At 37.2% G+C, this 26,407-nt stretch overlaps 1 protein-coding gene and 1 long non-coding RNA gene across 6 annotated transcripts in view; one reads left to right on the plus strand and one right to left on the minus strand.

The window, feature by feature from the left end:
- ZNF280D (zinc finger protein 280D) overlaps positions 1-15,837 on the minus strand; it is a 137,967-nt gene extending 122,130 nt beyond the window's left edge. For 4 of the 5 annotated variants that reach the window (XM_039230636.1, XM_039230634.1, XM_039230639.1 and 1 more), the window contains exon 1: positions 15,725-15,759. The gene's annotated coding sequence lies outside the window, so the exon portion shown is untranslated. Of the gene's footprint in view, positions 1-15,724 lie in introns of all 5 variants that reach the window. The other variant, XM_039230637.1, reaches the window with a different exon arrangement.
- A 157-nt stretch (positions 15,838-15,994) lies between these two features.
- LOC120230859 lies at positions 15,995-20,082 on the plus strand. The gene is made up of 3 exons (XR_005528195.1): positions 15,995-16,429; positions 17,116-17,232; positions 19,968-20,082. It is a non-coding gene; the product is annotated as an uncharacterized LOC120230859 (long non-coding RNA).
- The last annotated feature ends 6,325 nt before the right edge of the window (positions 20,083-26,407 follow it).

Consider the following 26,407-nt stretch of genomic DNA (forward strand, 5'->3'; position numbering starts at 1 on the left):
TGCTCAAAGCCACATGTGGTTGGTGGCTACTGTATTGGACAGTGCAGCTAAAGAACCTTTCGATGGGACACTTAACCAATAACTCATTGCCATATTTTGTTCTGTTAATGACCAAACACTTTCATGGATTCTTCTGGCATCTCAGCCACTAAGGCATGCCAAAATTACCATCATAAAAACCTCTCAGGTCACACTTCAGAATTTTGGTGGTAAAGGATGAAATTCTATGAAGGATTAAGTCTGTTGCTACTGAAGTGGAATATCCAGCAAAGATATGCAGTGTGGATTTCAAAGTTCCAAAACATCTCTAATAGTTTCTACACCTCAGACTTAGCTCCAAAATAGCCAGAAAAAAGAGAATACTTTACTTCAGCTACAGACTCATTTCATGACTATGTTTAATACACTTGTTTCTATGAAGAAAAAAATGAATCCCAATTATCTGATTTATCAGACTTTTAAGAAAATAATTCATTCACTGTTGTAAACTGCTTATGTAAGTAATTTTAATTCCTACTTCACTATTTTTTGTTTCAGCTTTTATATATCTAAAATTAAACTATATCTTAAATATTTTTTTCTACAAAAATTTTAAAAATCAATGAAAACATAGGTCTAAATTCTTAACTGAAAAATCTGCTTTTATCTACTGATAGCAATTGATCTGGTACATAAGCACACAGTATGGCACAGGTGTGCTATGTACTAGATATAGTTCTATTTACTTTCTGATAAAAGATTAATTCCACAAACTCCAACTGTAGAGTCTGCACATTAAAAAAGAGCGTTAGGCTAAGCCAGAATAAACAAGTTATAGCCCCAGCACTGCTACCACTTTCAGTCGAATCACTTTGCAATTCGGGGTCTCAGCTCTTAGTTCAACTAATAATCTCTACAGCTTAATTCAGCTCTCTACTGTATACGGTGTACTTTAAACATTTATTAACAATAAACAGTAAGACATGGTGAAGAATTAATGCCACATCCAAATTCTGACTCAACCATTTATTATCTGTATGACTTTTGGCAAGTTACTCTCTTGCCTTGCTTTACTATATACATGTAACTTATTTCATGACGTTATAGTGAAGATTAAATTAGATAACACACATAAAGCACACAGCTCTCTGCATGGAAATTATCCAATAAATCTTAACCATTTTTAACTCTTGGCTTAATCACATTTTGAAAAACTCTAAGAACAGATTAAAATTTTGTTATTACACTAGGATTTACAAGCTATCAGCTGAGCATTTAGAAATTATTTTGTCTTTTTAGATCTTCATTACAATATTTCTTTTCCATGATGAAAGGTTAGCTTCTAGAATGTAGCTGTCAAATCTATCCTACCATATTTTCATCTTTTTAAGAAAGAAACATTTATAAAGTAATGAAAACACACATAAAAAATTTTAAATCCTCATATAAATATAACACACATACCTATAATTCATCAATACTGTTAAAATATATATTACCAGTCTCATAGGATAAAACAAGTATCTAATTCAAAAATTCCAACATATAAAAATTAACATTAGGATAAAGTACCTTCTATCATTTCTATTTTAAAAAAAGCTTTCATTTTACACGCAACACTGTATTTTAATTTCTTTAAAAAAAAAATCCTTTTTAAAAATGAGTAAGGAGGGGCACCTGGGTGGCTTAGTCGGTTAAGCGTCCGACTTTCGCTTGGGTCATGATCTCGCGGTTCGTGGGTTCGAGCCCCGCGTCGGGCTCTGTGCTGACTGCCAGCTCAGAGCCTGGAGCCTATTTCAGAGTCTGTGTCTCCCTCTCTCTCTCTGACCCTCCCCTACTCACGCTGTCTCTCTCTCTCTCCTAGAAATAAATAAAAATATTTAAAAAAATAAATTAAAAAAATAAAAATGAGTAAGGCTTAGTGGGTTACAATTCTGACTTCGGCTCAGGTCACGATATCACGGTTTGTGAGTATGAGCCCCACCTAGTTAGGGTCCTTTGTCTTCCTCTCTCTCCGCACCCCCTACCCCCCCATCTCTCAAAAACAAAGAAAGAAACAAACACACACTAGAAGGTTTAAAAAAAAAAAAAAAAAGAGTATGTACCAAGTTAAAAAAAAAAAGTGGATGTGAGAAATACAATGAATGGTCAAGTTCTCTATCTCCCCAGGTCCCAAAAGTCAGTCAATAAAATAACCTGAGAAACCACATTATAAAATTAATCTGTTTTCTTATCATCATAAAAATGTTTTAATAGGGGCTTTGCATTCCTAATCAAGAAATCAGCAACACCAAAACCAGATAGAATTAACATAAATGGGAAAATACAAAACCAAAAGATAATCATTTTAAATAATAAAAATTTTTACTCAAAATAATTATAGCATATATGAATCATGTTCAACTAACTTATATATTTTGTCTAAGATTAACAAGCTAGCTGTAAGAAACACTAAACCTTTAACAATTTTACGTATGTACCTGGAAGAGTTTTTCAGTGGAGTGATTTGGATAACACAGGGTCACTGGAACACTGTTCAGAAAAGTTTGATCTGTCACTCTTTTCCTCTTACAAATTTCCCGAAAAATCAGATATTCAAATCATTCTACTGACTTTAAAGCTTTGGTTTTGTTCTTTTTCATTTTATAAACAATTCTTAGTCTTTTCACCAATGGCATACTGAAAAGGAGGTCTATATTTTTGGAATTCTAATCCCAAATGAATACAGACAGCTTTAAGGATTCAAAGTGGGTTCTTAACTATGAGTACCAAACTAGTATTTCCAACCTTTGTTTTGTGATCTCTCAAGAATTTCCAACTATCTCAAGGAGATTACAAAAAAGAAATCATTTTAATGTTCATGATCTTAAAAATAATACATAATCTTTTGAGGACAGAGAGTCATCTTAAAAATTTCATTTTTATATCACCTTAATACCCATCACCTATTGATTGCTTCCACTGTGGAAATTGTAACAGGGTTAGAAAACAGAGAATGATAGCTACCCTGGCATATATCACGCTATTGCTATTCAACCCTATGTAATTGAAAAAGACTCACAACTGACATTTGATTTCAGAAAATTTAAACTTGTTTAAATATACGATTTTATAAAGAAATTAACTTAGTAAATTTATTTACGAACATTAAGCAGATGAAACAAAATCTCAAATCAGCATTTCCTCCTTTTATGCCTCCTAGTTTTTAAAATACTTTATTGTTAGAAAACTAAGTACCTATCTTTTTTTAGAATCAGTCCAGTTAATCAGTTACTGTGGAAAACTACAGACTTATTCCTGAAAACAGGGCACATTTCAACCACATAAAATGTACAATCAGAAACATCTGATCACTAGCAAGTAAAATACTACAGACAAAATACTGGGAAATCATAGAAACTTTGGAAGATACGTCATCAAATTTTAACCACTTCCTGAAAGATTGTAATTTATCTTAAGTAGAATACTGTGTTTTGAAATGGTCATTCCAAGCATAGGAGAAAAGGTCTCCAAAAGGGGAGAATATGGATATACAGTTTTATTTTTTAAATAAACCAAATATTTCAAATATCACTTTAAAAAAGGAGTATACATACAGGAATCTTAACAGTGAACAAGCAAAGAGAGAAGGAAAAGGGTTGGGACTCAATCTTGACTGGAGTTCCTGGAAAGGAAAGGGAAGAAATCATTCCATACAGAAGGAACTGCATGTGGAAAAGGAAGCATTCCATGCAGAAGGAATAAATAGCATGTGGAAAAGCAAATATGAAAAACAGAAAAGAAACCACTATGACTGGAAAAGAAAATCAAGGAAGTTTATGGTATAGAAGGTTAAGACAGAATTCAAACAACATAGCACCCCAGAGATCATGTTAGGAATTTTGCCCTTAATCTAAGAGCAATGGAAAGCCAATGAGGGGATTCTGAATAAGAACTGGGATGATCAGATTTCTGATACAGTGTCAAAATAACACAATGAGTCTAAAATCAAAGAGACAGTGGTTTTATTCTATTCTGTCCTAGTCAATTCCCACTTAGGATATAGTGAGTGTACCGGCTAGGATGCTTTCAACGGTAAGTAATGGAAAACCCAACTCAAACTGGCTTATGCAAAAGAGAATTTTTTGGCTTACTTACAGAACGAAATACAGGTACAAAGCTGTACAAAGCTGACTTTTCTATCTCGATTCCTGGGCTTCACTTCCTCTGTGTTGTTTCCACCATCAGAAGAGGTTTCCAACTAGGAATGACTCCAACTTAATACCTTTCAAGACTCAAGTCTAAGACCCTAATAAGAGGACTAGCTCTGATTGGAATTGAGTGGCTTGGCTTAAGTCATATGCCCTTCCTGAAGTCAATCACTATTGCTAAGGACTTGTAATAGGTTTAGTCCTAAATCACATGCTCCCCTGATACCAGAGGCACAATAAGAAAAACAAGATAAAAATTTCCATAAAGGAAAATTAAGATACCTGTTACCAAAGTAGAGGGGTATGGATGTTGGGTAGCAAAAACAACACATGTTCATTTTAAGGAATTAGAATTAACACTTTGTCTAAGTCAAAGGACTAAAGATACTTAACCTAGGAAACAGGAGCCTGTGGAGCAGGAGTGGTAATAGTGAAAGCTATTTACAGATATTTTAAGTTTGTCATGAGAAAGAAGGAAAGAGTAGGTCTTGTTCTTTGTAACTCAAGAGATAATAATTGATAATAATAACAATATTAGTAATATTTATTTGCTTTGAGTAGAGAATTTCATTCCTAGTGTTCAGCTTCAATACAACTGCTTAATTTATTACATACTATTATGTTATCATAATTATAAATTATGTTATTTATAATAACAATTTATCATTACCATAAGCTAACATTAATTAAATGCCTGCAATATTTTGTCTATTCCTCAAAAAACTCTATGAGGCAGATACTATTATTACCCTCACTTTACAACTACAGAAACTGAATTATAGAGGTTAAGTACCTTGCCCAAAGTAACACAACTAAGAGTTAATCAAGGATTCAAATCTAGATGCTTGAAACGTCAAGAGATTTCAGCCATACACTACCTGCGTTCACCAGGAATAGGACCAAAATTACAGGGAGGCAGACTTCATCTCAACATAAGAACAAAACAATTAATAGTTAAAACATCAGGAAATGAGATGAACTCAAGGTGTGATAGATCACCAAAGAAAAATATGAAAATTTCAAGCATTATATAATTGAAAATGGTTACTTTTCAACATCCTTAAGGACACTTCCAACCTTAATATTATAAACGTACCCATCTGGCATAGGTATGCAAATGTAAATTTTTGCCTAGACAGACAAAGGGGATTTATTATTTCAGTTAAAAAAGACTGTTCTAGTTGCGAGTGCTGAATTATGAAAAGCAAATATGATATTATGAAAAGTCTTTTGGTAACCAGCCTACCATTCCCAAATATTTTCTAGAAACTCCAAGTTCAATAAAATAAATGAAGCAGCTGGGTTGAAGTTCAACATTGAGAATAAAACTCTTGAGTTTATTCAAAGCAAGTTAATTCCTGAAGAAAACGTAATAGTTGATAATTTTAATTAAACAATATAAATTGCACTTTAATAAACCTGTTTGAGGTCAACTCCCAATGATACCAAGATCTACTTTACAAACACTGATTCTGAGCAAAATCTCAAATATCAAATCATGATAAACCAACTTTTCAGATTTTTAACACTTTTGATAACAAAAATTTTTAATGTAATATCAGTAAGTAGAAGGCCTATGCTTCAGCAGACTGCTTATATCTATAAATCAATCTAAATCAGCAGAGTCATTAAAAGCTTCTATGTAAAAGGAATCCTTCACAATAAAAGGGTATGGGGTATCTCTCTTTGCATTTCCATTTCATCCAAGTTAAAACCTCTCTGCTAACCCTGATACAGTCTGCAAACCATTTGCTCTACGTATCACCACCCATTCTGTCAGTCAAAACTAACCTAAGCACAGCAGTGCAGCTACTACATTTTCTACTGCGCACACAGTATTCTGCTGAAGGTATCCATCTGAAGAGCTCGATAACCCTCCCCATTGCCAAATCAAATTATCCTTTCTTCATTTACATTTTCCTTATCTTGCATCTATTTTAACTGAATTTCTCAAAACATCCTCAAATATTTTCTATATACCAACAGACCCATCTGACCCATCTCTACCCATCTCCTCCAACTTAACTCTATATAGACTCTCCACATTCTCTTGCTCCTTAAGTAGTGCAAAATCAGGTTTTTAGAGTTTAGTCTTCAGCCCTATATAAATTGTTCCCTAAACAATTCCAGTCTTAGCTATCAGTTCTTAATAGCAAGCTATAAAAATCATCAAATATTAACTTCCAATCTTAACTCCTCCACTAAGTTCCAGCCTAACATTTCTTAACTGCTAAAAACTGCTCTCTGGATATTTAAACTCACCTCAAACTTAGTATTTCCAAAACTGAACATAACTTCTCCACAAAAATTAGTCCTATTGCATGATTCATAATAGCCAAGAAGTGAAAACAAGCCAAATGTTCATCAACTGATGAATGAACAAAATATGATATAACCATACAATGGAATATTAGCAACAAAAAATGAAAGACTGGGGGCGCCTGGGTGGCTTAGTCGGTTAAGCGTCCGACTTTCGCTTAGGTCACGATCTCACGGTTTGTGGGTTCGAGCCCCGCGTCGGGCTCTGTGCTGACTGCCAGCTCGGAGGAGCCTATTTCGGAGTCTGTATCTCCCTCTCTCTCTGACCCTCCCCTGCTCACGCTGTCTCTCTCTCTCTCTCTCTCTCTCTCTCCTAGAAATAAATAAAAATTAAAAAAAAAATTTAAAAAAAATTTAAAAAAAAGAAATACTGATACATGCTACATGGATGAGCCTTGAGAACTTTATGCTAAGTGAAAGAAGTCAGTTACATATTGTATGATTCCATTAATATCAAATGTCCAGAACAGGCAAATCCATAGAGACAGAAATTAGATCAGTGGTTGCCAGGGTCTGTGGGGTGGGGAGAATGGGGAGAGACAGCGCAACAGGTCTGAAAGCTGAAAATACTGAGATTAGATGCTTTTGATATTGTATAACACCATGATATACTAAATGCCACTGAATTGTACACTTTAAAGTAATTTAAATGGTGAATTTAATGTTATGTTAACCTGACCTGTGTTTATAAAAATTAGTTCTACTTCTCATCCTTCTGATCTTGAGTCCTTAAAACTGTTTTTCAATAAAACTGTCATCCTTCTGATCTTGAGTCCTTAAAAGTGTTTTTCAATGTTTCCCTCAATCAGTTCTCCAGTCCTATAGAGTCTTCCTTCAAAATATTTCCTACAACCACCCTTGATTTTTCCATTCACTAGGTACTTGTTCAGGCACTTAGAACCTCACATCCATAGTAAGATTTACTGTGTAAGATTCACTTCGTATCAGCCTCTCAGCATCCAGATCGATATGATTTCGTGCATTTAACAACAGAACCACCAAATTAACAATGTCATAAAAAAATGTTTTCATTGTGTCATTTATCCATTCCAAACTCCTCAATAACTCTCCACCAATCCATGCAAGGCTCGTTATCCTAGTGCTAGAGGCTTTCAGAATGCAGTGAGGTACAGAACAGGTCAAATGTTTTAGCAACTGGCACTGCCACCAGTGGTTGGTGCTGCCAGGCTAGTCCTATGTTATTCAGTTTAAGAAAACAACATGCAATCCTGAGATTACAGGGCTGAGGTTTGAATTAGGTAAGACCAAGGCATCATAGCTTACAAAATTAATATACAACATCAGGTACCCAGTAAGCATTACAATAAATGAAATGCACTTTTTGAGATTCAGTTCCTTCATCTGTAAAGATGATAATACTGCCCATCTCAAAGAAGCATTTATTTTGAAGATAAAATATGATATATAATTTACTTAATAATCTATAAAATATCACAATAAAAGATTAGAAATACGTATCTTTTGTTATAACTCCTCAAATAAACACAAATACTAACAATGTAGTGTCAAAAAAAGTAGGGCCAATTTTCTTATTTACTTTTTTTCTATTTTATAAAGTTGAGAGCTCTATTACTTATTTTTACTCCTGGAACTTAATAAAGCCATTTTTGCTTATGAGGGTCTTCCTATCAGGAGTCAACAATCCCGTATAAAGTCAGATAATCTTAAATCCTAAATGGGAAAACCAAAATGAGTAAACAAAGTAGGAGATAGGGATTACCTATACCTAACACACTCAGACCCCTCCCAAGACCTTTAAGCTTGCCTTCTCAAATTTGCCACAGGTAACCATTACCTATAAAGTAAGGCATAAAGCCTAGAAGCAAGGAGCAAATTTTTTCACAGACTAATGACCTTTGCTTTGGTTAACAGTCCTCAACTGAAAGACATTCAAGTAGTTGTGCTGGAGAAATCCCAAACCTGGTTTGTGTCTGATTAATTTCTCAGGATGGAAGTTTAGAAGTCCACAAATCCCAACCTGAAATATTTAAGATATATTAATTTACTTAAAAATGACTACAATAGGGGTGCCTGGGTGGCTCAGTTGGTCGAGCATTCGACTCTTGATTTTGGCTCAAGTCATGATCTCATGGGGCAAGATTGAGCCCCACCTCAGGATACACTGGGCATGTATCCTGCCTGCTTAAGATTCTATCTCTCTCTCCCTCTGTCCCTCCCCTGTATGCATGTGGGCTCTCTCTCTTAAAAAAAAAAAGAAAGAAAGAAACTTTTAAAAATGACTATAATAAACCCATTATATATTAATATTTACATGAAAAGTATTTTCTAAGAGAAAATATTTAGAGGAGTGGCATTGCTTTCTATTTTTGCAAAACCCATTAATATCTGCCTTAATAATGACAGCTGTATTTTCTTAACTGCTTCTACATTTAATCTGTTGCACAAATTGTTCTCCTGAAACCAGGAAAATCCAGCCTCACAAGATAGGTAGATGGTAAAGGGAGGAGCTTGTAGAACCCTTGAAAGCACCTCAAGTCCCCAAGACCATGGTTAGAGAACTGTACACTACATAAAACAAGTCAAAGCCTTTGTTTCAAAAGGAGAGCTAAATTAGTATCCTGGCTAACTGACTGATCAAAAATTTGGTAGATACCAATCCAAAGAGTAAAATCACAATTTTAAATAGTTAGGGAATATTCAAGTGAGGAGCACTTGAAAAAGCATTTATTAAGCAGTAATTATGTATAAAGCATTGTGTTTAAAAACACAAAGATGTAAAACATGATAGAGCATCATTCCAAAAAATCAGTGTTCATCATCATGTAATAAACTAGAAAAACAGAAAATGTTTGCAATGAAAAATAATTGAAATAAAAAACATTTTTTAATTTAATCCAGTTTGCCAAAGGCCTAAATATTACACCCTGATTCTACAGGGTTTCAGTTAATCATTTTTAATATAGAGAAGCCTGAAGGTAAAGTTGAGAAGTAATGTAAGAAAAAATGGTAACAACAAAAATATTTTGGAACAGAAACCTCAAGGAAAAACTTTAAGTACTACCTGCATTCATTAGAGATGGAGTGCAAACTGCTGAAAAACCTATCATGGTAGTAGATGGAGAGGCAGGCAGGTTTAATGTGTTAGAAAGGGGGAACGTATCTAACGGTCCAAATTAACCACTGTTAATTTGTATTAACAAACGTATCTAATGGTCCAAATTAACCACTAACCTTCAGTATACTATTAGAATCCATAGGAACAATTTTAATTTATTTTCTTTTTTTTGAGTAGTTCTAGTTGTAAAGATTGACATTTTATGGCTTTTATTGTTTCCTAGAAATCTTCAAACAACTTTTAAATAGAATAAAACTCATTGTATTTTACAATTACTATGGGGGTCAATGGATCCTTTTATAAATCTAAGATACATAATGTGATCTTAGTGATTTTATTTTTCCTACATCTTGAAATATTTTGCTAACTCCATCATTCTGGGTATTATTCCACCATTGCTAAAGAAATATTCCCAACCATGCCTCCAAAAAAAAAAAAAAAAGGAAAACATAAGAACAATTTAATTGCCTAGAAGAATAATGCAACAGTCAAGTAAATCATCATCTCTCACTTTTCTCATCTTTCAGTTTGTTTTTTTTTTAATTTTTTTTTAATGTTTTTATTTATTTCTAGGAGAGAGAGAGAGACAGCGTGAGCAGGGGAGGGTCAGAGAGAGAGGGAGTCACAGACTGAAACAGGCTCCAGGCTCTGAGCTGGCAGCACAAAGCCCAACACGGGGCTCGAACCCACGAACCGCGAGATCATGACCTAAGCGAAAGTCGGACGCTTAACCGACTAACCCACCCAGGCGCCCCTCATCTTTCAGTTTTCTTACTGTTTTGCACAAAATATTGCCTCAACTTTCAAAAGATGCATGAGACTGAAGACATTATCTTTGTAATCTGTGTCAAAAAGAAAAACTTTACTTCTACCCTTTGATGTTGTTCTACCTGAGGACCTGTGAATCAAACTAACAAAAAATAGATTAACAGGAGAAAAAGCACAAAAATTTTATTAATATTTACATAGAGGAATTCACAGAAAAGAAGTAAAACTCAAAGAAGTGGTTAATTTCAAGATCTCATATACCACTTTAACAAAGGAAAGGAATCAGGGCTTTGAGAGACAATAAACCATGGGCAGTAACTAGGAAATACATGGGAGAACTAATGGAAGATAAGGGTTATTTTCATTAGGTCTCTTTATGCAATCTCATCTTGGTATGGAGAGCTGCCTCCATCTCCAGGCGATTAAGAGTCACTCTTTCCTACTAAGGGGTGGGGGGGCAGGGGAGATCTATCCTCACAAAGGAATATTTATGTCTTGCTTTCAGGCAGATAACAGGAAGACAAAAAACAGTTTTTGCTTCTTTTAATTCCAAACTGCTGTCCACTCAAAATAACCCTTAGATCAAAGTAGCATATGTTAGCACAGCATACCCTGATCCTCTTCATATGCTTTTAGTCTTCACTGAATACAGTCAAGAACTCAGAACTTTTTATTTTCTGCCCATTATGGGACAGAAGAAAACTGGCAGAGGACACATGTTACAATTATTAAATGAACCTGAAAATGGATGCAAAGATAGACAGCAAGCACTTTAGACCCTAATGATGAGAACAGGGAAATCTCAGACTAAATCTTCAAATGAGAGTAACCTGATAAAGTTCATAAATGGACAAATGTTGAATGCAGATGTATATAATGCTGACCAAACGGAAATAGAAAATGTGGAAAATTTTTTAATTCCTTGGATTGGTTATGCTAACTGGTATCTACAAATCCAGAACTGAAAATATCTTACAATTAGGAAGGAAAGAAGATGACCATCCATACTTCAACAGAATTAAGAATTATCAAAGGTTTCAAAAAATTCTTCAAGTATTGCATTCAATTATGCACATGCAAAAGAAAAAAAAAAAGCCCCAGAATGATAAACAAGAACTTATCCGAAGTATGTGAAATCTCAAATCAGTATTTACAAGATGAATACATTCCAGGTTCATTTATGTATGACAGCTGATGAGTAGTTAGTAACATTCACACAATGTTGCCCATTTCAGGTACACAAACCCTGAAAAACACATAATAAAAATCTGGGCAACACCGAACAGTGAAACATTCTAAGCTTGAAAGATACAGATCTACAGAGAATCAGAAAAGGGTGAGAGCAGAACCAAGAGTAATAGAAAAATTACAAGAATGGACAAAGAATTTTAAAATTTTGTCAGAAATATTAACATGTGACAAAATTTATGTAAGTTTAAAACTAGCTTAGTAGTATTATCCAACAAAAAAATTTCTTGATTTGGCAACATCAGGAAGAACATGGATGACCTTCTAGGAATTTTCACAAATGGGACATAAGAAAAAGTCAACTACACATAATTCTGGGCTTTATACATATTTGATGACTTTTATTATCCTAAGAAAAACTAATTTTTCTTCTCAGCTCAATGCATTCTCAAGTATAAATGAATTCAAAAACCCTTATATAATAACATGAAGAGAGATGTATTTTTCTGACTACAGGAGAGGTAGATACGCTCATTAAGAGGGTCAGAACTCATATTTGCAAAGGAATGACCTATGATTGATAATAATGCAGGGAATTCTTTCAGCGTATGGGGAAACTTCAATTACAAAACCAGAAATGTCAAGAAGAATATTTCTCAGGCAACTAGGAAAAGAACTTGCAGAAACCAGTAAGAGAATTTTGTTTAACCCTTCAACTACAACATTCTTGCCAGGTCTCAAAGTGAGATATTCTTTGTGTGAATACCAAAATATTCTAAATGTGCATCTTCATTGTAGTATGTGGTATGTAATTAGATGCATAAAATATATATTTGTTTTTCACATTTCTAAATATATATAAAGAAACTATGTTTAAATTCTAATTAAAAGTTCGAATGAGTTGTTCTACATTACCTTTATTCTTCTATAGATTACATAATGAAAATTATATAATAACTTGAAATTTTTTTAAAAATGAAATGGTGAATAGTGATGACTTTTTCCTGGTATAATGAGAGTTAAAAGAATCCTTAAAATAAAACTGCTTTGTAGAAATGAATAAAAATTCCAAACACATGTTTGATACAAATTGCCACATAAATCAAGTCATTATTTATATATTTAAAATAACCTGACTGAAAAATCTGATTTTCTTAGTCGTCTGAATTAGGAAAATCTATTCAGGATTATGTATTTAATTAGTGGACATGTCATAAATATACCTCACCTTTCAAAAGTTTCTTTTGAAATATAACATAATATGCTGTCAATAATCTCCAATTTCCTATCACCTAAACTATAATTTACTATTTACCAGAATTGCTATTCCATTCAGATATATCCCCTGCCAAATTTGTACAGAAAACAAAACAAAAAAACTCAATATGGTTCTAAATGTTCTCTTAAATAAATAAAACAAGTGTGGCAGAGTACAAAACTATATATTCTTTTCCTTTGCCTTCCTCTCTCCTACTGAAAAAGCCAATTCTGAGTAGTAAAACACTGGACTCTTGAAGAAGCAGGACTCCAAGAAAGAGCCTAGCCAGAAACAATGGGTTGAAGTGGGGATGCTGAGATTTGGAACTCTCCAATATTTAACTACCTCAGAACTTTCCTATTAATCACAGCTCACTACTGCTACAAGGACCATAAGCAAATTTCAAAGGAGGCAAAGTCTGACATCTACTTTCCAGGCCTCCTCTCCCCTAGCCAACATAGGCTCTGAGGTCAACAGGTAGCAGCAATCCCAAGCTCTCTAAACTAGGTAAGTTTGTCCTATCCTCCAAAACTGCTCCTTTCCTTCACCCCCAAACACCCATTTCTAGAGGACTACTCCCAACTATGTAATTATCAAATCACTGCAGGTAAATTCATATCAAATACTAATGCCAAAATATCATCCCATAGAATACTTGCTAATTGCAAAAAACAAAAAAATAAAACAAACAAAAAAACGCTTACAGTGGAAAGATAGTTTGTCACCACTTTATTGGAGAAATCAAATTTAGGATTACTAATAGGATAATCCTACTTTATGTGCCTTCTGATGTGAAGTACATTGCATGACTTAAGTTTTCTTGCCAAAAGTATCAACCCTGGTCTACACAAGCCTTAAGATCTAACTTCAAATTTACAGAAAATACAGGGGATAGAAGGTACAATTTAAATCTAATGAAGAGGAAACTATCAGTAAAATACAGAACGTGGATTATTTCACAGGACTACTGGTAGCCTGGTCTCAAAAGGTCAATGTCATCAAAAAATAAAAAAGAGGTAACTAAATTAAAAAAAAAGAAACTAATACAAATAAATATGATGCATCATTGGATTCCGAAATAAATAACTTAAGACATTTGGGGGACAATAGGGGAAATGTGAATACACACTACATATGTACATTAGATTGCAGGGATTATTCATCACGTTAAGTGCGTTTCTGGTATCGTGCTTATATGGAAAATTGGCCTTATTCTTATGACATCCAGATGGACACATCCATCTACAGTACTTAGGTGCGAATTATCTTAATATTTGCAATGTACTCTGAAAATGTTCGCCGAAAAGAATTTAAGATAGGTAGAGAAAGCAAATGTGACAAAATGGCAACACTGTTTAAACTAGGAGGTAGGTATTAGTGTCCAAACCGGCTATTCAACTTTTCAAAATGTTTGGGGTTAAAAAACAACATGAAAACTTAATAAAAAGTTGAAAAACTAAGAAATGAAGGCCTGAAAACAAAAACGTGTAAGGAGAAACTGAATAGTATTTCTTAAATTTTGTAGGTGAGCCTCCTTGCTTCTCCTCACTCACCTATTCCCACCAAAAATGAAACATAATATAATGAATTGAGCACTGATTGAGGAATCAGAAGACCTAAGGGTCTCGAAACGGCTCCATCACTTCCTAGCCATGACCTCATTAAAGACGTCTCCTTGAGGCTCTCCTAATCTTCAAAATAGTTCCATAAACACAGACCAGGGCAAAAGGGGGCTTGCGGCACAAATAGGCTGTCCCAATGACAGATAAAAATGCAAGGTAACAGTTGATGTTTCAAAACATCAAGAGCGAAGCAGCCGTAACCATTCTCTAAGCAAACCAGTGCCTTTCTTGGCACAGCAAGTTTCCGCTTAGCTTGAGTTGTCACTAATCCCCCAAAGCAGGACGTCTCACAAATGCTAAGAGGTGGTTTTTGTACTTAAAACTCTCCTCCGAGGTTTCAATTTTATGCTTAATGTCACTAAAGGACGTCCAATTCTTAAGATCCAATCCAAATCTCAAAACAATAAAGTGTAAATTCACAGAATTAAAAAAAAAAAAATCTTTGCGAACAAAGAGAACCCCTTGGACCAAGGTCTCCCGTGCTTGCAGAAGCGGGTCCGCTTTGACGTTTCTCCTCTCTGGCAGATTCCTCCTTAAAAACCTTCAAACTTGAGATAAGTTGGGAAGAACTCCTTCCATCTCTAGAGCAAGATAAAAACCTCAGAGTGAGCTCATTCTTTCCGTCTCATTAAGTGAAACCTGAAAGCTCGGTCAGTAAGTTGTGTATCCAACTGCACGGTTCTCCTCAGGGCCCTTCTGCAGACAATAACGGGACTCCTAGGGCAGAGCAGGGAAGTCCCTTTGACAAGGATGAGGGTGTGAACGTGGAATGACTGGTCACCGGGGCGGGGGGGAGAGGGGGCAGGGCCCTGGATGCCTGAAGTTCGGAACCCCCTTTGGTCGGCTCTACCACTGAAGAGGCTCCGGGGAGCGTCGTTGTGAGGAAGGCACGGGTCGCCGCCAAACATCGGCACAAAATGTACGGCAGACCAAAGGGAGTCGTCTCCAGAGGAGAGCCAGACCCAGGCTGGGGCAAACAGGCGCGCAGGCCCTGGGAGGCGAGGCGGAGGAGGCGGAGGAGGCGACGGAGAAAGAGGCGGCGGAGGCCTGCGCAGCGCCGGCCTGCCGCACCGAGCCGTCTGCCGCGTCGCGCCGGGATCCCTCCCCCGCCGGGGCCGGCGCAAGATGGCGGTCCGGCCGCCGCCGCGCAGCCGGTCCCCTCCCCCGCGCCCTGGGCGCTCTCGGCAAACCGCGCCGGCCTCGACACCCCCGGCCCAGCGCCCCCGGAGTGAGGCGGCGCAGGCCGCGCGGGAGGGCCTCTGCCTGCTGCAGCGCGGGGCGGGCGGGGGCGGGGGGCGCTTACCGTGAGCGGAGCGGATCGGCCTGACTGGGGCCCTGAGGAGGAGGAGAAAGAGGAGGAGGAAAAGGAGGAGCACGAAAAACTACACGGCGGCGACGGCGGCGGCTCCCATTGCGGAGCAGCAGCTGAGCCGTGGGAAGGGGGGGGGGGAAATTCTCGTGGAGCCGGCGCGCTGCCTCATGGGTAGGCTCCGGGTCAGCCTCCGCGCGTCCGGGCTCCCTTTCTTCTCGCAGACGCGGGAGGCGGGCGCGGGCATGTGCGTAGCATCGCAGGCCTTCGAAGGCCGCGGCTCACCACCACGCGCTGGCCGCGGGCGAAGGCTGGGGCCGGGGCCTCGCGTGGTGATGAGAGCCCGCCTGCTTGTCGGCGCAGTCGGCCCAGCGATCCCGAAATCGGGACTGCACCGGGTCTGAAGTCTTGGGAACATGAGTTCCAGATCCTCCCTGTGTGTAACAGCTAGTTCTCCACAGGCTTGGAAAGTAAGACTAGGGAGAGAGGCGCCATTACAAAGACCGTTCCTGAGGCGTGAAGATGTAAACCAGATGAGAAGTCAAGCCAGGTTCTTTTCATAATTGGCTAATTTTGCCATGTTATTTTTCAAAGCTACGATTTTACTTGTCTCCTTTAATCCCTGCCATACGGTTGCCTGTAATAACTTTAAAAAAGAGAAATGCACTTACAGGAACACTTAACCAAGATACTGCCTGCGTAAGTACTTGCTACATTATATTCTGATCTGTAAGGAAAGTTTCCTCTCCCAGTTGTCTTCACAAGATCAATCTATCTTCGTTAGATCCTTAACACACACACACACACACCACTGCACAAACCCATCACTGAATTGTACTAATTCTCCTGGACTATTTGAATTAGTTTCTTCTTTCTCATCCAGACTGCCCCCAGCTTTTCTTTGGCATTTAGCATGCCGGTCACTTCATTATTGGTTACCACATTAATCTTACCCAAAGGCCACCTGAATTAACCCTAGAGACCTGGAATGGCTACAGGTAACCATGACGTACTCTTTACCCATCAGTGTCAGGGATAGTCTATCCAGCTTTCTCTTTTCTTGCTACCCCTGAAAGTAAACTTTGTAGGAAAAGAGAATAATTAAAATAACAAACTGGGAAGTTAAATGTCAAAAAATCTTCATGTATTATTCTTAAATCATTATATTTCAAATATAATGCTAGTGATTCGCAAAGCATTATGGTATGAAAATGAAAATTTTCACTCTGTGTTCTGTAGTTTGGTCCTCAGTTTAAAGACACAGAAACTTAATGTTGTTAGACCCTAGAGCTCATTTATATCCAGGGGATGATTCATGCCAACCAAACTTAATAGAGACTGATATACAAACCAATTTATCCCTCTTTCTTTCCTTTCATGAAAAGCACAACTGCTCTGAAGACTGAAAAACCTGGCTGGCACATTTTCACTCAAAGGAAACATTTACATGAGAAGCTAAACTAGGAAGGATTTCCAATGAGTACGGAATCAACCCGCATGAAGTAATTTCAATGATTTTTTTTACTACTCCATCCTTAAAACTCCTCCCTTGGCTTTAGAACATGACTCTCTTGGTTCTCTTAACTTACTGTCCACACTTTCCTATCATTTTTTAAGTGCTTCTCTTTCTCTGACTTGTTATATTTTCTGCACCTTCGCATTATAATCATACTCTTTAAGTATCCTCAGCATGCTCATTGTCAAGTGAGATCATGCTCCACGCTCCTCCCTGACTATAGTGGATTTAGGTGATTGCCTAGCTTCCATTCCACCACTCCATCGTATCCACCTATATAATTTGGATGGAATAACCACTATCCAATTCCAAGAATGGTTCAGCCAGCATAAAACTATTAGAATTACCACCCTTACCTCCCTTTGAACCAGTTTTTGTTTCATAAACCAATTAGGATTTTTTGGTTTGTGGGCAAAGCCCAGGATTTTTGTTTGTGGGCAAAAGAGAAGTCCTTTCTTTCTCTGAAAGATACAGCATTGGCATTAGAATATGAATACTAGTAGAGTTATAACTCTTTTGTTCTTTTTTTCTACTAAGAAGAGCCAACTGAGAATAAAGCTAACAAGTGGAAGAGGAAGGGCTAGGTGACTCAGTCATAGGGAAAGGAAGTCAATCCCTGAGAGCATCACAAAGCCTCCAAATCAAACCCAACCTGAATCCCCTGCTACCTTTAGACTTCTCTACTATATGAGTCAATAAATTCCCTTTTCTGTTTAAGTAGAAGGGATCCAGAATAAGACTCTCTGACATAAAAAGTATTTTTAGCTGAAGGCATTTGAGTTCCTGAAGTCTCTTATCTGCCTAGAAGTGGAGCCTCCCAAAGATCTCAATTGTCATAAATCTTCTCCCAGGGAGCAACCAGGGAAGATTAGCTCTTATCACCAGAGACAATGAGAATTGTCACCACACCTAAACAGTCATTATCACAAAACTATCATATCTCCTATCTATTCTCCTAAGGGCCCTAATCTTTCCTAAATGTCATTTATTTTCTCATAAGTGCACTTTCTCCCCCAACTCCTTTCCAAGAGGTCAACTGTTTTCATGTAAGTGCCCTCTCCTTTCCCCTTCACCTATTTAAATGGTATATAAGCCCCATATTCTAATCACTCCTTTGAGTCACATTTCTTTGTAAACTCCCCCACAAGGTATGTGATTAAAATCTGTCTTTTCTCTTGGCTAACCTGTCCTTCTGTCACTTTTATTCACAAGTCCTCAAAAAAATAAATCTAAGAGAATAAAAACAGCTTGCTCCCTGACAAAGCCAGTTTAAGTGGACTTGCTGTTACTTGCAAGTGAAAGTATCCTAATTGCGATGGAGACAAATATTCACCATCTTGGATGCCCAGGAAACCCACATTTCTTAGCTCTTTTTATATCAGGCCATGTAACTATTTCTGACCAGTGCAATGTAGGCAGAAGCAATGATTGGCCAGTCTAAGCCTGACCCTTAAAGCCTCCAGTGAGTTGTAGTTTCTTTTTGTTTTTCACAAATCGGTCAGACAGATACAGAAAATTCTAAGGAGCTAAGGGATGGCAGTAACAGTAGATGGAAGGACCCCAGTTCTCTTAAAAATTTCATGAAGCACATGATCTTGACTGTACTGATTAGAGCAAAACATAAACTTTAGCTGGGTTATGACTGAGATTTGAGGGTTGTTTATTACTAAATCACTAACCTCGATTAATAATAGAAATAATGGCCTACTATAACAAAAAATCCAAAATATGTGACATTAGTTTAGCATAGCAGTCATGTGGGAATTAAGGAACCATGTAGTAGGCTGGATAACCAAAGATTCATATTAGGCACTGGCTAGGCTGTTGTCTACAATACCTTAGAAGGCAGATCAGTACAAGTACATATTCTCTAGCTCTAAGGGAAGCTTTCAGAAAACAATATTAACTGTAGATGTTGGTGATTTTTTTATGTGATTAGGAAGATATTACTAGAGAGAGATTGGCATGGAAAACAATCAGTTTAAAACAAATGAAAGGAAATAGAATCCAGCATTTGGGGCCTGGCAGAGTTTGAAAACACAATACTTCTAGATTCAGAAGAGAAAGAGCTATGATTTAAAAGGCTTTGAGCACGGAAACCTCAGTAGGATTTAAACAAAATGACAGCCCTTAGGAAAAGATCAGATTACACATGTTGTTTCAGATAGTATCTACTGTTTCAGATAGCCTCAAAGTAACACCTATTATTTGTTCCCCAGCTTTACTGAGGTGTAACTGACAAAATTGTATTATAAAGTGTACAGAATGATTTGATATACATATCCATCATGAAATGATTACCACAATGAGGTTAATTAACACATCCATCCCCTCACACAGTTACAGTTACTTTACATGTGTATGGTGAGAAAGCTTAAAATCTATTCTCTTAGCAAACTTCAAGTACACAGCACATCACCCCCTCCTCAGTGGTCTGGGTCCCAGCTCTGTGGTACCTCTCCTCCAAGCACAGACTCCAGCACCAGCACCACCTTCTCAGAGGTCTGAGTTTCAGCTCCATGGGGCCATTCCTCCAAGCTTCTAAGTCCTTGCTATGGACTGCATATCTGGGCCTCCCTACCCCAAGTTCATTATGTTGAACCCCTAATCCCCAGTGTGATGGTGTTTGGAGATAGGGCCTTTAGAAGTAATAAAGATCTCTCTCTCATTCATTCTTTCTCTCTCTGACCCTCCCTCTTCCCCCTCCCCCTCTCTCCCCAGGATACAGCAAGAATTCTTCTGTCTACAAGCCAGGAAGCAGGTTCTCACCAGGCACTGAACCTGCCACAACTTGATCTTGGACTTCCCAGCCTCCAAACTGCGGGAAACAAATGTTTATCATTTGAAGAGCCTGGGAGGCTCAGTTGGTTAAGTGCCTGACTTTGGCTGAGGTCATGATTTCATGGCTCATGGGTTCAAGCCCTGCGTTGGCCTCTCTGCTATTAGCACAGAGCCTGTTTCAGATCCTCTGTCTTCCTCTCTCTTTGCCCCTCCCCCCTCATTCATCCTCCTCTCAAAAATAAACATTAAAGAAAAAAAAAAGAAGTGTTTGTTGTGTAAACCACCTAGTCTATGGTATTTTTGTTATAGCACCTCAAACTAAGACAGTGTTAGTGATTCAAACCTCTTTGTTCCCTCAGCCGTAGAGATGGGAGCTGTTTCCTGTAGTCACTACCTCCATAATATTTAGTGTTATCTTTTTGCTGTTAACAATTCTTTATTTAAAATTCTCTGTTAAACAACTAGTATGTATCTATCTCCTAACTGGATCCTTAGTGATAAACTTGGATTGCTTGTCTTGCTTGTCTTGCTTTCCTCACTCATATGCAATGTTCTTAATAAGTCAATTTTCACAAATCCTCTTCTCAGGATCTCCTCCTGGGGAACTGAACCTAAAATAGTCTCAGAAAGAATTTTGGGTGTTATTAATATTGAACTGACTGGAAACAAATGGATCAGAAGCCTACTATACTTTTGAGGAAACTCTACTGTCAAAGTATCCAGGCACCTAATCTAAAATAATTTTTATTTATTTATTTATTTATTTATTTATTTTTACAAGTAGTTTATTGTCAAGTTGGTTTCCATATAACACCCAGTGCTCATCCCCACAAGTGCCCTCCTCCATGCCCATATCCCCCCTCCCCCCCCACACCCATCAGCCCTCAGTTTGTTCTCAGCATTCAAGAGTCTCTCATGGTTTGCCTCTTTCCCTCTCCCCCACTATTTCCCCCCTTCTACTCCCCCACGGTCCTCCGTTAAGTTCCTCCTAATCCTCCTATACGTGCAAACATATGGTATTTGTCCTTCTCTGCCTTCGCTCAACATAACACCCTCAAGTTCCATCCATGGTGCTACACATGGCCAGATTTCATTCTTTCTCATTGCCATGTAGGATTCCATTGTATAGATAAACCACATCTTCTCGATCCATTCGTCTGTTAATGGACACTTAGGCTCTTTCCATGTTTTGGCTATTGTTGAGAGTGCTGCTATGAACATTGGGGTACATGTGCCCCTATGCATCAGCACTCCTATATCCCTTGGGTAAATTCCTAGCAGAGCTATTGCTGGGTCATAGGGGAGTTCTGTTGTTAATTTTTTGAGGAACCTCCACATTGTTTTCCAGAGAGACTGCACCAGTTTGCATTCCCGCCAACAGTGTAGGAGGGTACCCATTTCTCCACATCCTCACCAGCATCTAGAGTCCTCTGGTTTCCTCATTTTAGACACTCTGACTGGCGTGAGGTAGTATCTCAGTGTGGTTTTGTAAAATCATTTTTATATTTAAAGCTGTGAAACCATCTTTGGTTGACACATAGCCTCTCCAAGTATGAAAGCTATACAGTCTCCAGGGGAACAGTTTCATTCAGATATGGCCATGGAAGATTATAAACAAGGAAATCTTTCCAAAGTGTAGAACCAGAGGAAATGAAGAAAGAGAGTACCCTGGTTAACTTTACACATTGACTTGACTGGGCTAAGCAATGCTCAGTAAAGCGGATAAAACATTACTTCTGGATGTGTCTATGAGAGTGTCTCCAAAAGAGAGTACCATTTGAATCGGTAGACTGAGCAAAGAAGATTGCCTTCACCAATGTGGATGGGCATCATACAATCTGTTGAGGGCCTAAATAGAACAAAAAAGGCAGAGGGAGAGTGAGTTTACTCTCTCTGCTTGGGCTAGGATGCTCATCTCCTCCTGCCCTCAGATATCAGCACTCTTGGTTCTTAGGCCTTTAGACTCAGACCAGGACTTATACCATCAGCTCCCCTTATTCTCAGCCTTCAGATTTGTACTGAATACACCACTGTCTTTTTTGTTCTCCAACTAGATAGATATATAGATACAGATACATAGACATAAAGATATGTATCTGCCTCTATATTTAACACCTATTGATTGTTTTTCTGGAAAACCCTGTTACAGAGAATATCTTACCAGAAGAATTAGAGATTAACCCCTAACCAAGGAAACTTCTTCATCCCTGGTATAAAGGGCCTTCAAAAATGTCTTGTCAGCAGGATTTCAGAATTGCTATAACGCTGTAACTGCCTTGTCTTGCATTTTTCTCCTTTCCTAACAAGAGTGTCTTTCACAGTTATCCTCCATCACTTCTACCATTGTATATTGAGTGAAAGTCTGGTGGGAGGAGTGGATGATGTGTCTTTTTAGCTTATAGATCACCAAACTGAGAAAAGTCGCATCCAGATCTGATGAAGAAATCTGTGCACCATCTGGGACTTTAAACTAGACGTAATAGTTTGATGGGACTTTGGGTTATCACCTTTGGAAATAGGTTAGTATATGGGAGGAAAAGAAAAATGGATATTTGGGACCAGAAGGGTAAATTAAGACAGCAATAATCACTTAATTTCCTCCTTTGAACATTTCCTATCCCTTTTACATTCAAGTGGCAGCAGGTAACTAGCTCAGGACAACAGAATGTAATAAGCAATTTACATCAATGCTATAAAGCGTGGTTCAGAGACCAGTATTTTTCCATGATTTGTTTGTTTTTGGTCCATAACAAGGTAAGAATAGCAAATGAAAATGAAACTTTTATAGAAATTGGACATTCTCACAACATTTTTGTTGTTTTCTACAAAAGTAATAGTCTGCAACAGATTGGAAGGTTTTTAAAAAGTGGCCCTTTGCTACAGTTTGAGAAGCTGTATTTTCTAACATTACCTCTAGCCCAGCCTCTAAAACTTCTTAACATTCTTCCCAGACCTTTTTGCTCTTCACTTGGTCAGATGTAGAGGATCTACCAGAGTACTTGAAGCCCTAGAAAACAGTGGAGGTACAAGGTAGAAGTAACCTGGGGTTTCTGAATGATTGATGGAACTGAAACAATTCTCCCAGCAAACACATCACTATCCACTAGACTATAAGATGAGTGAGAAGAAACTTTAATATGTTAAGTCTCTGGGATTTGGGGATTATTTGGGGGGAAGGAATGAGGTGTAAACAACACAACTGAGTTTATATTTTGTTATGATCATGACCATTTTGATGAGTCTGCAACAACTGCATCAAATTGGCCATCTCAAAAAACAGAAGTCAGAGCTATGTACATGTCCTGTCTCCATTTCTAAGTGTAAGCTCTAAAACAGTGGTAGGGTACTAGATCATAAATAGGCTGACATATTTCTTTAGTTATTACAAGTGATAATATTTTCAAGTGATAAGCAAATAGAACTATGTAACATAATCTATAAATATGTTGACTGAGTGACACATAAACAGCATTTAGTCATGAAATAAAAATATAACACATTTTATCCAAAACATGATCATAGCTGTGCATCACAATGAAACATAATTGACAAAGAATTTACAAAAGCAATATTCAGTTTTTTCAGTTTATTGGGATATAATTGACATATAACACTGTATGAGTTTAAGATGTATTCCATAAGTGTTTGAGATATGTATATACTGCAAAATGATTGCCACTATAGGTTTAGTTAACATCCATTACCCTGCATAGTTACATTTTCTCTTGTGATAAGATGTTTAAGATATACTCTCTTAGCAGCTTTCAAATATTCAATACAGTATTGTTAACTATAGTCACTTTGTACATTACTATATTCTATATCCCCAAAACTTAACTTATACCTGAAAGTTTGTAATTTTGAATATTTTCATCTATTTCCTCCATTTCCCAGCCTTTGCTTCTGGCAACCACCAATCTATTTTTTGTTTCTATGAATTTAGATTCCACATAGAAGTAAGACCATGCAGTATCTGTCTTTCTCTGACTTATTTCACTAAGCATACTGACCTCAAGATTCATCCATGTTGTGGTAAACGGCAGGATTTCCTTCTTTTTTTATGGCTGAGAAATACACACACACACACACACACACACAACATTTTTAATCTATTTATCCAACAATGGACATTTAAGTTGTTTCCATGTCTTAGCTATGTAAATAATGCTGCAACAAACACAGGGTGCAAATATCTCTTCAAGACAGAGATATCATTTCACTCAGATATAACCCAGAAGTGGAACTGCTGGATTATATGGTAGTTTTGTTTTTTTGTTTTTTTGTTTTTTAATTTTTTTTATTTATTTCTAGGAGAGAGAGAGAGAGACAGCGTGAGCAGGGGAGGGTCAGAGAGAGAGGGAGATACAGACTCTGAAATAGGCCCCAGGCTCTGAGCTGGCAGTCAGCACAGAGCCCGACACGGGGCTCGAACCCACGAACCGCGAGATCATGACCTAAGCGAAAGTCGGACGCTTAACCGACTAAGCCACCCAGGCGCCCCATGGTAGTTTTACTTTTAATTTTTTGAGGAACTGCCATATTGTTTTCCATAGTGGCCAGTTTACATTTCCACCAACAGAATATAATGGTACCTTTTTCTCTACATCCTTGTCAGTACTTAAAACTTTTAAAATTTTATAATAGCCACCCTAACAGGTGTGGAATGATTTTCATTGTGGTTTTGATTTGCATTTCCCTGATGATTAGTGATGTTGATTGCCAGCACATGCTCAGGGAAGAGACAGGGAGAGGGAGAGACAGCTATCAGCCCAGAGCCCAGCATGGGGCTCTGGGGCTTGATCTCACAAATCAAATCATGAGATCATTACCTGAGCCCCAATCAAGAGTCAGACACTTAACGGACTGAGCCACCAAGGTGCCCCTGACATTAATTCTTCTTTAAATATTGGTAAAATCCACCAGAAAATCCATCTGGTCCTAAGCTTTTTTGTTGGGAGGTTTTAGATTACTTACTCATTATTAGTCAATTCAGATTTTTTCTTTCTTGATGATTCATTTTGGTAGGTTTCATGTTTCCAAGACATGCATTCATTTCTTCTAGGTTGTCTAATTTGTTGGCATATAATCATTCATAATAGTCTCTTATGGTTCTTTGTATTGTTTATCAGTTGTAATGTCTCTGATAATGTCTTTTTGATGTACAACTTTATTCTTGGGTGCTCTTTGTTCAGTCAAGCTAAAGGTTTGTCAACTTTGTTTATCTTTTCAAAGAACCAACTCTTAGTTTTGCCGATCATTGCTATTGTTATCCTGTTCTCTATTTCACTTATTTCTACTCTAATCTTTCTTATTTCCTTACTTCCACTAATTTAGGGCTTAGTTTGTTCTTCTTTTTCTAGTTCCTTAAGGAACAAAATTAGAATGTTTATTTGAGATCTTTCTTTATTCTTGATGTATGCATTTATTGCTATAAACTTCTTTCCTCTTAAATTGCTTTTGCTGTATCCCACAAGTTTTGTAACGTTGTATTTCCATTTTTGTTTGTCTCAAGGTATTTTTTAATTCCTCTTTTGATTCTTCTTTGATCCATTGGTTGTTCATGATTGTATTGTTTAATTTCCATGTATTTGTGAATTTTCCAGATTTCTTCCTCTTATTAATTTCTTGTCTTATACAATTGTGGTCATAAAAAGTACTTAGTGTGATTTCAATCTTCTTAAATTTGTACATCTTGTTTTGTGGCCTAACATATGATATATCCTGGAGAATTATCTGTATGAATTTGAGAAAAATGTATATTTGGCTGCTATTGGATGGAATATTCTGTACATGTCTGTTAGGACTAGTTGGTCTACAGTGTTGTTCAAATCCACTCTTTTCTTATTGGTTGTCTGAGAATATGGTACTAAAATCCTCAGCTATTATTGTATTGCTGCTTATTTTTCCTTTTAGTTTTGTCAGGTTGAGTGCATAAATATTTAGATAATTATTGTTTTTAAATGTTTCTATACAATGCTTTATTTCAAAAAAGAAAATATATAAATAATATGGAAATATCAAATAAATTAAATATAAGAAAGTCAGTCAAAAGGGAAGAAAGGTTAAGAAAGTTTCATATCATTCTAAGGCAAAAAGCAAACCAATTTCTTAGAAAAGCAAAACTATGCTTGAATTCAAACCAAAAAATAATTTCTCCATTAGATCATCATAGGCAAGACTCTATGTATGGCATGCCTTAATCTGGGAGTAGATTTCAGTGTAGCCAGAGAAATGGATGAATTACAAATCCTCTAGATAGTCCTTCTTAGTGTTTCTTTCATCTAAGCTTCAAAAAAGAATAGTGAACAGCTCTGAATTTGAAATTAACCCACCTGAGAAATACCTAGAATACAGCTATTCATTGTCACTAATTAAGTACA

This window comes from Hyaena hyaena, unplaced genomic scaffold (assembly GCF_003009895.1).
Source record: "Hyaena hyaena isolate Hyena2069 unplaced genomic scaffold, ASM300989v1 scaffold_49, whole genome shotgun sequence".
Classification (NCBI taxonomy): domain Eukaryota; kingdom Metazoa; phylum Chordata; class Mammalia; order Carnivora; family Hyaenidae; genus Hyaena; species Hyaena hyaena.